Source organism: Tauraco erythrolophus, chromosome 11 (assembly GCF_009769465.1).
Source record: "Tauraco erythrolophus isolate bTauEry1 chromosome 11, bTauEry1.pri, whole genome shotgun sequence".
NCBI lineage: Eukaryota > Metazoa > Chordata > Aves > Musophagiformes > Musophagidae > Tauraco > Tauraco erythrolophus.
Genome location: NC_141475.1, coordinates 12,420,221 through 12,433,397, shown reverse-complemented (window position 1 = coordinate 12,433,397; position 13,177 = coordinate 12,420,221). Strand labels below are relative to the sequence as shown.

The 13,177-nt window shown below is 38.7% G+C and overlaps 1 protein-coding gene across 13 annotated transcripts in view; it reads left to right on the top strand.

The window, feature by feature from the left end:
* The window catches only part of TRIP12 (thyroid hormone receptor interactor 12), an 84,216-nt gene that overhangs the window by 8,746 nt on the left and 62,293 nt on the right, over positions 1 to 13,177 (top strand). The window lies entirely within an intron of this gene.

Below are 13,177 nucleotides of genomic sequence, written 5' to 3'. Positions count from 1 at the left end.
CAGAGTTAAGTTAGCATTTTGACTTTCTCTGTTCTGGAACTCATTCTGAAATATCAGTTGTCTTGAATGTTGTTAATACTCAATTACAAAATTTCTGTTACACTTTCCTACTGTTCCTGTGTTTTTTGTCTGCTTAGTTCTACATGGAGCTCTTCCGAAAAAATCAAGTAGCTGGTTTGGTTTTCTGACTGTATCAACTCTGGCATATTCCCTCCCCCCCGCCCCACACACACACATTTGGGAGATATCAAACATGACCATATGGCCACAGAGTGACACAGCAATAGAAGGATCAAGCTAGATAAACAACCTCTGCATAGAATAACGCAATCCAGAAGTGTCGTGTATGGTTTGTGGGTTTTTATTTCTAAATCGTAGAACTTACTGCTTACTGCAGTAACTTGCTTTGTGGAGAGCTATCTCCTGCCTCCCCCACTCCTTCCTGGCAGAAGGTGTGGGGACAAGTTTTTCTTTACTTAGTCACAACAGAGTCTGTGGTGGGTACCATGGGACAGGACAAGAAAAGCTTCACAAACTGCAGATTATATGAGTTTACTTCCTTGCAGTGTCTTCTCGGACTTCTTTTACGCTCTGAGAACGAAAACAGGTGCTATGATAACAAGAACGATGTTCCAGTGACTTCCTTAGAAAAAAGATCGAAGTGGGGATACTAGCCTTTTCTAGGAACTGAGCCTTTAAAGTACTTTTTGTGCGTGAATGTCTCAGTCATGAGCAACATGAGCCTCTGATCTCTCTGTTGGTTGGCCTAGTAGATCAACACAACTTTGGTATTTGTCAGTTGTCTGTACAGACAGTGAAGTACTGCTATCTAGGAATAAGCTTAGTGAGAGACTTCATAATGTCGACAGTGTAATCTGCTAATATTGTTGGTACATCACTTAAGTTTCTAACTTGCAGTCATCTAAAAAGCAGCTAAGTGCATGTGTTGGTTTTGTTTTCATACTTGCTTTTTAATTCTTCAGTCCTCCTGGGAGATTCTTTCAGAATGTTGTTTCTTGAAATTTAAGATCATCGAATTTCCAGCCTGAAAGTTTCTCATAACTGTTTTGCCTGCTAACTGTATCAATGCTATCCTCTCATTTTAAGTAATTTTCTTCTCTTGGTGTTTTACCCTTGGCACTTACAGAAAGCATTTATAACCACCTTGTTGCCAGGCTAAATAATACAGGCTTTATTAGTCACCTCCTGTAAGAGCGTTTTTCTGTTCTTTCAACTGGAATTCATCTCTTGTGACCAAGGCCAACTGTGAAGGGATAGAGTATTACAGATAATACTTCTTGTACAAAAGGACTGGAGAATATTCAGTTACTCTGTAATGGTGTACATATACCTAAGCATTGGTTCATTCTCCATTCCTTCCCCTCCCCACTTCCCCTCCAGTATCACTCTGAGTAACTGAAACATGTAGTCAAGGGCTTGTCTTAGAGCAAAACTTTTTGGTTTTGGTACTGAGGTGTAGGATCTTGACGCTGCTTGCTATTTACTTCATAGCATTGCAAGTGTCTCATTAGTATAATTTACTTTTCCGTACTTTTGGCACATACTTATTTTGGGGAAGGGAAGGAGGAGAGGAAAGGGAACAGTTTTGACAGTTTTGGAAAGAATGGGAGTTTTGAGGGAACAGCTCTGGCTTTAGATAACCGTATCACCTGGGTAGTTATGTTGAAGTAAGCAAGACTGTAACAATAATAAAGCTTGAATCTTATTTCATAGTTTCCTTCTATGGGTAATAGTCTGTTCCTGATTACAAATACTTTCTGCTGAACTCATACAGTGATGTATTCTATTTGGATGCTATTTAGCAGCAATTGGTTGTTTTAATAGTCTTGGATTTAACAAACAGAAGTAAGATAACGAATGACCTCTCTTCTGTAAGCCTGAAAATAGTAGCAAGTGTCCAGAGTTCTGCCATCAAAAAAAATTTCGCTTCTGAAATCTAGTGATGTTCTGTCATTATGGAATTAGGGTTTCAAGATGTAATTCCATCACAAGTTGAAGATTACTGCCTGCCTTCAAGTGTTACAAATGTTTAAGCACCCATAGCTTACAGAAACTGTCATTTCCAACTGTTTTTCTCAACATTGGGCCTCTGACTGCACGTTCACATAGCTGTGAATATTTTCAGCCCAACTATGTCTAAAAGATGGAAGTACTTTAGACAAAAATACTCTTGCTGTAGTGTTTTCTGTAACAAAGCTTTCAAACTGACAGGAGTGGAAAGCTGTAGTTTAATAGTCCTTACCAAGAGTACTTGTACTCTTTTGCTAAACTCATGTTCAGTGAGAATGTCTATCTACACACCTTCATAGAGTAAATAAATACAATTTCACGGCACTGCTGACGTAGTGAAGGAAGGTACGTTGTCCTGTGAAAAATATTTGAAAGAACCAGTCTTAAATCTTAGCTCCTTAGAAACGGAGAGGGCCTATTCCTGGAAATACTATCAACACTAATGAGATCTCTCTTTAAAGAGTAGTTTGGTTTTTATTTGTTTGTTTTTTAAAGCAAAGGGACAATTCTTTTTTACTGTGTTCCTGGATCACTTTTGATTCAAGTACTTTAAATGCCTGGCTTTTAACCTAAAATACCTAGTTGCCAGCTAAAGGCTAACGGGAGGAGAAAAAACAAAGCACAGAAGTATGTATAAGTGTTCAGGTTTTATACCATTGACTCTACCTGTATTGCCATAAATGTTATAGCTATACCATGAAAGGTAGTTGCTCCCACAGGGATCTCTGCTGAGTTCCCTTAAGGGAAGGTGTTCTAAAGATGTTAACCCTGCATGATTAAGCTTTGAACAGTTGGACAGGGAATTCAAGGACTCAGTGTTGTGCTTATTTTGCTCTGAGATCGCCAAAGGTAGCAAGTAGAGAAGAGGCAAACTACTATATTTCCTGTGGTTTTCAGGTAGCTTTTGTGAGACATAGCTGAGTTAGGGCTTCTAAGCCCCTATCTTTGCTTTATGTCTATTATCTAACTTTTTAAAAAAAAACTACTTCAGAAAGTTTTGGTCTTTCTGTTGTCAATATCAAAAGCAGAAAGTGACTAGTGCAAGTCCAGGCCTGTGGCAGAAGCAGAAGCTCAACCTGTAGTGGAATATAGTGATTTAAATATCTGAGTTTAGTTAAGTCAAGGTGCATCCAGAATCAAGGTAGCTTGTTACTACTTAATAGTACTTCAGGTTATGGCAACAAAGTAGAGTTGCACCTGTTCTTGGTGTGTGTTTGCTGGGTTGTTGGGGAAGTTGGGAAGGCTGGTGGCTCAGCTTTGAGGTGGGAGTTTTAAAATACACATTTGTGACTGGTTGTCATCTAAGCTGCATCGTTCTTTATGCTTGCACAGACTGGAGTAGCATTTGTGGTGGCAGAGTGGAGGAAAAGTTGATCTAATTTCAGGTTGCTTCAGAGACTTTTACTGGTGACAATTGGTGGTGGTTTGAAATGTCAGGTTTTAAATTGTCTATATAAACTTGTATAGACGTGATCATCTGTATTTCTAACCATCTCGAAGTTTGGTGTACTGAATTCTAACATGAAAATGGCCTACCCAGGCATTAGAATGAAATTAGTAATTGTACTCTATCCCTGTACCTTCTGAGGTATTGATGTAAGAGAAAGGGCTTGAAATAATGACATACTCAAAGGTAGGAACTTTAGATAAATATATGTAGTAGTTGGAAACTACCTTCTATCAAGTATGCAAGGCTTAATTCTTGGATTAGAGGATCTAACTTACCTTTTTAATTTATTTAGCTGACTACACTTACTAGGATGTCTCCCAAGAAATCTAGTTGGGTTTTTAACTTCCTTTGGAACTGTGGTACTCTTTGGAAGATATAGTGGAGTTCAGCTAAAAAACTGCGTAGTGCAGACTGATAGCTCTAGGGCCCTGAAGACTGGCTGTTTAGGTTTTCTCTCCTTAGTTTGTACTGTAGCTTTAGTAGTAAGTTAAATCTTGTATGAAGAGTGTAAGGAAGTGTAATCACTATTAAGCTTAGAGTTAATGGAGTTACAAAAAGGTGTGTTTGGCTCAATGTCTGTTGAACATAGAATGGTTAGGGTTGGAAGGAACCTCAAAGATCATCTAGTTCCAACCCCCCTGACATGGGCAGGGAAATCCTCCACTACACTAGGTTGCCCAAAGCCTCATCCAGCCTGGCCTTGAACACCTCCAGGGATGGGGCATCCACAACTCCTCTGGGCAACCTGTTCCAGTGCTTCACCACCTTCAGAGTGAAAAATTTCTTCCTTATATCCTATCTAAATCTTCCCTCTTTAAGTTTAAAGCCATTGCCCCTTGTCCTATCACTACACGCCCTTGTAAAAAGTCTCTCTCCAGCTTTCCTGGAGGCTCCCTTTAAGTATTGGAAGGCTGCTATAAGATCACCCGGGAGCCTTCTCTTCTCCAGGCTGAGCAGCCTCAATTCTCTCAGTCTGTCTTCATAGGAGAGGTGTTCCAGCACTTGGATCATCTTCGTGGCTCTCCTCTGGACTCACTCCAGCAGCTCCATGTCCTTCTTGTGTTGGGAATGTACAGAATGTTTATGCTGTTGTTTTAATTAGAAAAGTATCCTTTATAGAGCACACACTGCTACACCACATCTGAAATAGTTTTCTTGGAAATAAAAAAGCACCCCTGAAACTTTCATGCAGCTGTTTACTAATATGACAATATTTATTACATTATATACTAATGGCATATGCTGTCCTTAATATTTGAAACTACAACACTAGACTGCTGATTTGAAAATTCAATGTTGAAGTTTTATATCCTCCACTTTCTAATTAGTCAAAATAGACATTTAATAGGAAATAGTTGAAACTGTTTCTTAATACATACTGCAGGTTTGGTGAGCAATGTTTTCAAACAATTTAACTTTCAGTTCTATGGAAAAAGTTCATGTTGGACAGACCAGGCTGTTTTCAAAATGCAGTATGCTAACTGTGTGTCAAACCTGTTCTTCCAGGGGAGCGTTTAAATACAAAGAAAACATACAAATAAAGCTTGAAAAGCATAGAAGAAAGACCCAAACTTAGTACAATTAATTTAGCATCTTTGGTAGCTAATAAGAATTGGAGGTTCTAGGAAATAATTGATGGGAGAGAAGATTTATTGCAAAGACTTGAAGTGGGGAAGTAGCGGTAGTAAAGATATTGTGATAACTAGAACACTGCGTTGCTCATTAATCATACGTGGGATGGGGAGGTTCATACTCTTAGCTGAGTATCTTTAATTAGCAAAACAGATGTAGGATTAAGAGAGGCTGTGGCCTTTATGAAATACCTAAATTTTGTGTTTGATATGATAAGATACTGTGTAGAAAGGAGAGAAGGAAGAAACTGTGCTCACTTCTAGGCCTACAGGTATCTTCCCTCTTCCTTCACAAGTCTGTGTACTTCATATACTTTCTTTAATCTTTCCTTGAAGCCACTCCATTCCCTGTGTGTTTTTTTTACTCAAGTGTTGCAAAGAGTTTTATTTTGTATCGTGATGAAGCTGCCCTCTTCAGTTAAATATCCTTTTGTTTGTTTTGTCTCTCTTACTAATACATTTTATTAAATGACTTAAATAAATAGTAAAGAGGATAACATGCGGAATAATTCTGGACCTTTGAGTGCCATGTGGGTATTTTTAAAGAAAAGCAAAACAAAAAGACAAAATATCTTGCATAGGAGTTAAGTGAAGTTTGCTTCTAATTCAGTGTCAACAGTATGGAATTTTTTTCACATTTTGCAAAAGCATTTTTCAGGAGCATAGCAAAATGGGTGCATAGCTTTGCTCCAAAGTATTCTATCTTTGATGTGTCCACAAAGTACTTAAAACAAACACTGTCTTCCTTACCATATTCTCTTCCAATGCTAGACAAGACCAGAATCAGTATGTGTTTTTTTGCGGGTGATAGGTTGTAGGTTTGCTCGTAAGGCGTAGTTAAGCATTAGTGTAGGATAATAGGTCACCCATACAGGAGGTAACTCCCAAGTAGTCTGATTGGGTCACAGCAAATGGGAAAAGTAAAGGCTTATCAAATCAACTATTGTAATATCTAGTTCTTAGTAATTTTGGTCCTAAGATCAAGCTATAGAAAGCCTACAGCTCTGCTTGCTCTTCAGGCATCTCAGAGCTGTGGAGGAACTTTGTTTTCTTCTGATATGTGTTCTGTATTGCTGGTAGTCTTTGAATCCATTCACTACATCAGAGAGCCGTAGTTTGGCTGGGAAGTAATAAAAAGCATTGAACAGATTTAGGCAGCATCTGTTGGAACAACTCCTTGCCAGGAAGTTAGTAGCCTTTCTTCCAAGTCTGAAGCGACTGACTATCAGCAAGGAATTCAGGCTTTGGCAAACCTGACCCTGAGGAAAAGTACCTTATTAGTGTCAACTTGTTAATCTACTGAACTATAAAATACAGGCATAGTTACAGTTGTTGCTTGTGCAAGAAAAGTGTGCGTGTGTAGCCTGAGAGAGAGGAGGTAAGAATCGTTGATGAGGTAAAGCAGGAAAAAAGGGCTGGTGGTACTAACATGTAGGAAGGAAGAGAGGAATTTGTGGTAGACTTTTTTTGTCTGTATTGAAGTTTGCGATGGTGAGTTCTTGTCTAGCTTAAAACTAAGGCTAAGTCTGGCATCCTGCTAAAAAGCATTTGAAAGAGCTCTAATATTGAGATTTGCTCAAGTTCAGCATCTTCACTCTCTCTATTCAGGTTCTTGGGACTTGGGACACTCCTTTGCCATTCCCATACTCTGTGATCCCCATGTGTAATGCCTCATTCCCACAAACTCATTTTATTTGTCAAGTACTGAAAAGGTGCGTATGTGTGGAGTGGAGTAGACAGTCTCATTAGTGAAGCATGCCATGAAGTTGTGTAATTCTTCTGTAAATCTTGGTACTCTGGCTTTTGGCAACTTTTTCCGTGACTGTAAAGGTTGGAACCTTCCTAAAATGCAGTTGTGGAAGCTAATATTGTATCTTCTTCTGTGTAGTTACCATGACAGAATAGCTCTGAGCACTGTAAAGTCCTGATCCTATCAGTGATAGGATCATCTTAAAGACAGCTTAATCCTTAGTGTTTAACAGGTGTTTCTTTGGGTGTGACTTCCTTTTGTTCAGCTTTACACAGAACTTCTGTTCTGTTTCTCTGTACAGATATTTGACAGGTAGTTTGGGTCGTGATTTCATACAAGGTAAACGTCTTTTAATTGTGCTTGTGTCAGTAATTTGGTATGTGTATGGGAGCATGCTCTTAATTACATCACTGCAAGGGTTAATGTCAATGTATACATTGTTTTTCTTTGGTTGAGAAGATGCATCTGTGGCACATAATTCCAAGATGCCATTGGTTTGAGCACTACCCTGTTTAAAAACTTTAGATGTGTTTTAATCTTTGTTTGTTGTAGTATCTATGTGATAGCTAAAGATCCATATGCAGATCTGGTGCTGAGGAAGCCGGAAATTTAACGTGTTCTAATTGGAGTTCTTCCTCAACAACTACAATTAAACCAATTCCCAGATTGTATCATGTGATGTAGGAATCTTGCTATCCATTATGCCTATGTCCTTTTTTGTGTAGCATTTGGGTAGAAGTCTTTGTTCAGGAGGATAGCATAACCTGCTTGAGCCAGTCTAGGAAAGGAAGCCTCAACAGACATCAGCCTGAGTCAGTGCTAAATATCAGTGATTAGAAGAAAAAATAGAAAACTTCTGAGATCCTCCTGATTTGTCCAAAACCTTTCTATATTTGATGTTTTGAAGATGCAAAAAATTGAGACCCATTTTTAAAGTAGTTAACAGGTGAGTACTTCCTCCCCTTTCCCTGGGAACATACTTTATTTATCTTTTAAAGCTTTAAAGTGTTTCTTTAAGCCATGCTAGTATGAATGAACAGGCTTCTCAACTTTTGACATTTCTGTATGTAAACTTGTTTCAAGCTGAAGTTGAATATTATCAAAATGAAGACCCAGTCTTCTCCCTCTTTACCTTGCTTTCAAGGTAGATCTGCATAATGCCCTTAGACCTGTAATCTTGGGTTTATCTGTGGCACTTGTCTAATCTGCTTGTACTTGTCAACTGTTTTTCATGTTTCTTCTTCCAGCAGTAACTTCTGTAAGATCTAGTCTAGTCTCTGAATTTCTTCATTCTAGTGGCTAATTAAAGTTCTTTTCTGTTTTCACCTCCCCTGAGTTGCCTAGATAATTGCAGAGATCATCTTACCTTAATTTAGACTTTGGGTGGTCAAACTATGTTTTACTAGCCACTGAGCTCACTAGGTCTCACTGTAATTTAAGACAGCTTGGCTAAAGTTGATTTGGAACTTGGCAGGGTTCAGGCAATCTGCTGTGCTGCAACTTGGGGTATATATTGTCTAACAGGCTCTGCAGGTAGGACATGGGTATGTACTGTATCAGTATTTGTCTTGTAGTGCTATTGCATTTGATTTTACTTAAGGGCTGTGTGCGCCAGATGCAGGTGAGTGGGAAACTGCAAATAAGGCACCATCTGGTCTGTGGGGTTAGGATAGAGAAGAGGCTTGATGTTGTAGCAGTAGGTTCTGTGTTCAAGCTCATAAGGTAGAAGTAAATGGAGTTATGCATCTCAAAGACGGCTGGGCATGAAACATTGGGCAGGGCAGACTTGTAGTAGGTGATGATCTTGGGTAGTCCTTGGTACACTTGCATGACAATACTGAAATCAAGCTTCTAAACTGAAATTTGCACTAGTTGCTCAACCGATGTTTTTCTTCGCTAGTAATAAATGCCCCCTGCCCCAACTTTGCCATACCTGTTTACTAGATCTTAACTTGACCACCTACGTGCTAGCTTGTCTTCATTTCTGGCAATGTCACTGATTGGTACTTCAGGAAGGATTTGGGCTTTTGTTCATATTGCCTCTCAGAAGGTAAAAGCTCCTCATTCAAATTCATTCCCTTCTTCTGAAGAGAACATTCTCCCTCAAGCTTGCCAGGCAGCATGTTGTTTTTTTATGTTAGTGAAAGCTTAAGCCACCACACAGATAGTGAATTTTGGCTCCTACTAAAGAAGGCTCTCTAGAGAAACGAAAATAAAGAACAGATGAGATTTCACTCTTCTATTGCTTGTGATGGCTTTTGTTGGGATTGTGCTAGAAGCAAAGAAGGATTCACTCTGGGCACAAACAGCAGAGTCTTGGTCACAATTTGCTGGAAAATGTTCTTTTGCCTTGGCAATATCAGTTGCTTTTGTTTAATTTAAAAAAGAAAGTGTGTTGTTTCTGTTGTTGCTGACAAGTTGAAACCACACTTGTATTAGCACCAGGTAGCAGAATTGCATACTGAGACTCCCACAGTGCAAACTTCTCTGTCTAGCAGCTTGTCAGTAACAGTAGTTTAAGGTTCCTGTAGATGTGAAGTCAAGCTCTTGCTATATGATCTGATTTGGCAGAGAAATTTTGCTCTGTGACACAAGTGTACAGAAGAAAGTTTGAACACACCTGTTCCTTGTTTTTTCTCTTTCCCATTGCTGTGCTAAAGGAAAAAAGATCTGTCAACAGAGACAAAAACTGGTTTGGTGTTCTACAGCAAATGTTTGCTATGTTTGCATGTGCCTGTTCTCCATGTGATATAAATCTTTCATGTTACTGAGATGGCTCTGGACTACTTCTGAAGCTGAGCTATTGCTGACTGACTTGCAGCTGTCTGGATCAGACTATTCTTTTAGAATGCTTTTTTCTTTTTCTTTTTTTAAATTCTTTCATATTTTTTATTATTTTATATAGATTGATTCAGAGGTTTCTGGATTCTTATGCTTTTGATAATCTTTATATTTGTGAGCTGAAAAAAATTTAACTGCTTTGGAATTGGCTGAGTTATGCAACAGAACTTAATGTTTAGCTGGTTAAAAAAACAAAACAAAACAGCACTGAAGACTGAGAAACTACAGATATTGTAAATATGAAAATATTTTCTTGAAGTGTTGAGTCCTGGCATTCTGTCACTGAGAGGGCATTCCCTTCCATCATTAATGAATTCAAATCAAGCCATACACTGATGGAAAACTTACATTGATCTGTTTTAGATGTGCTAGAAACGGTGACATGGAAAAGTAACAAACTTGGTTTATTTGGAGAAGAACAACTTAAGTCTTTAAATTTTTTTACAAGGGCAGATTCTTTGAATTAAGTTTGATTTTTACGTTTGTAAATAAATGTTCTAAGAGATTGTTTTTATAAAAAACTCCATTGCTGATGCTCTCAGAAATGAGAGGAATAGTTACTGTTGACAACATTTTTAATTTCCAAAGATACAGAATGCTAAAGTATAGAGAAGCAAGAGAATAACATTAAATGCTTTGTATTTTTCTTAACTTATCTTTTGGTTGAAGATCTAAGATCTGAATGACGCTTGCATACTTTTGTGAACCAAAATGCAGTCCAAAGAAAAATGACACAGTTTGTAGTATTTCTGTCCTTGATAAACATGAGAGAAATAAAGCAGTGAGGTGGCAGAACTGAAGAGGGATGCCCTCAAAACTGCATATTTGTTTCATGCAACTCCTTTACTTTTCTTTCCTCAGACTGCAGCTTCTGATCTTCCAGTGGAAAGGAGTGTAGGAGATAAAGCTTTTACAGTCTGAACATTAGTGAGCCCCCCTTAAGCAGTTTGCAACAGTTTAGTTAAGCTTTAGTCCTAGTTTAATTTCTCAGTGCACTAAAACGGTGATTCTTTCTTCATTACTGAAATGAAGCTATGAATTCCTGTGTACCACGAGCTGGGGACAGTAGTCGTACAAACAGACCTGAGACACCTGGGATCACCTTTGTATCCTGTACAACCATATACAGAATGGAACTTGAGCAGTGGGGTTTTTTTGGTTCCTTTAAACTGTCCAAATGAACAGGAATGTTCTGCTGTCCAACTTCTCCATGTACATTTTTTTAGCTAACTTGTGCCCCTCACTTCCATCTGTACGTTTCTCTTGGTTCTTAAGCTCTTCACATTCTTGAACAGTTGACTGGTTATAAAGCTATCTGCCAGTGGTATCTGCCCTGTTTGCTATTTCAGTTTGACTTTCCACAGCCCAAAAGGACTTGCTAAAGTTCTGGCTGTGGTGTATAGGACAATCCACTGTTTTCTTTCTAAACCAGTGATGGGTGCCAGGTCTCAGTGGTCTTTATGGAACAAGGTTTTAAGCTTTTCAGGTCACTGAAGACATTTTCAGTTTGTTTTTCCACACCAGGCCCAGCAAAAGGTCTCTGCAGTCTCAGACTTCAAATTTAACTGACCTGCCTAAAGCAGGGGAGGCTGTTGAGCTTCTGCAACTCAATGTCTTCTCACTGTCACAAAACTGTTCTTATCAACACTGGAGCATGTGATAGCATTACACTACATTTAGGTTTTACCTTAAACAATATTTAACCTCTTACTTCCCCAGACTACATGTTCTCAAGCTGTGGTTCTCTTTTGCACCTATGTTTTCTAGTCCTTTCACCAAACAGAAGTCAGGTAGAGGTGTTGCTTTCCTGGCTTGGGGTTGTGGCCTGTATAACCTGCTGGATCACACAGTCTTAACAGCCTGGGCATTCCTCTAGTGAGCAGTGTTATGCACCTTTTCAGAGGCATTTTCAGTGTTCTTATCTCCTGTGGGAACTTGTAAATCTTCAGTTTGAGGTAATGAATATTCTAACTGCCAATTATCAGTATAGTTCCCCCTAATTCTGAACCACGAGATCACAAACGAAGATATTAGCTCTTCTCCCTTCCTCTTCCATGCCAAGACTTTCTCTTCCTGATCTTTGTCTTTAGGTCATTATAGACACATGCATAGATGCAGTCTAGAGAATCTTAACCTCATGTTTACATCCTTTCCAGTTCCTAACCACTCACTTTGCTGGTTCTGCGAAGGTAGCCTTTTGTATTGCCGCTATCTTAGCTAGAAGGCTAGGCAAGGTGTAAGCCCTTCAAAGACTGTAAGGGAAAGCTGACTTCTTGCTAATGTAGCAAGGCCCAAAGGTTGCCATAATCTTCTGATGGCTGCTCCTCAACTGATTATTTTTTTTTCCTTATGGAATCTGTAGCTTTTGTGTATTTATGCCCTACTGATATTTAAGAAGTCTTCTGCAGTATCTATGCCTCGTTTACTGCATGAGATATTTTTGAAATGGTTAAGAAATGTTTCCACACTAATGATTATAAAGTAGCTGAATTTTAAAAAATAATCTTCCATTGTAAAGGAATTGAAGAATATTGTGCTGAATTGCTTTTTTTTGGTCAGCAATTCAGAAAAATCTATCTCTGGCTAACAGCTTATGTATTGTCTAAAGTTACCTAGTTTAAAAATAGACATGTGAGGTAGTCCTAAGTCTGTAACATGTTCTGTGATGGAACTTTGATATTTGTAATTTACATACCAATTTCACTTACTTATCTTTTCCAGTTTTGAGGAACTGAAGGGGAAGGAATGCGTTCTGAGCTATACATGTTTGCAGTGAGGAACAGGACCAGGATTGTTTCATTTGTTCTCAGAGAGGCTGCCTTTGGGAGGGGTGTGGAATGTGTCCTTGCACATCTGTACATCTACACAGATCTGAGATCTCAGTTTACTTGAACTAACGTCTATTGCATGACTTCTTATCAAATGCTTCTGCTGAAAATACTGTTTTCTGATAGCTTTCTAGTGTCTTCTCTACATGCCTTTATATCTGGCATGATGTTTTGATATCTTAGTTTAATTTAGGATTTTTTCTTCCCCTTTCTTCAGGATATCTCTCGTGATTCACCTTTGTCTTTCTGCTGTTGCTCAGAGCTCAGAATAGATTTTGTCATCATGGTTGGAAATTATCACTTCTCAGCAGAATGAGACAGCTCTAACATAATCTAAGGTCTTACTTTTAACAGGAGATTGGAGTAGATGATCTTGGAGGTCCTTTCCAGCCAAGGCTTTTTTAGTGATTCCAACTTCACTCTTGTACTCTAGTTGAACCCTGTATCAAAAAGGCCTCAGGTCTCAAAAGGAGTTTGACTCTTTATGCGGTTAAACTCTGCTTGTCTTCCCATTAATATCTTACTACTGTCTTCCAAGAGGACTAACAAAAGTGATGCAGCTATCTAAGTTTGTAGAAATTGTGCTGGAAGAGGTGTAGAAACCTGTTTCCTTACCACCTAACATGCTTGTTCTTGGAAGAAGCTT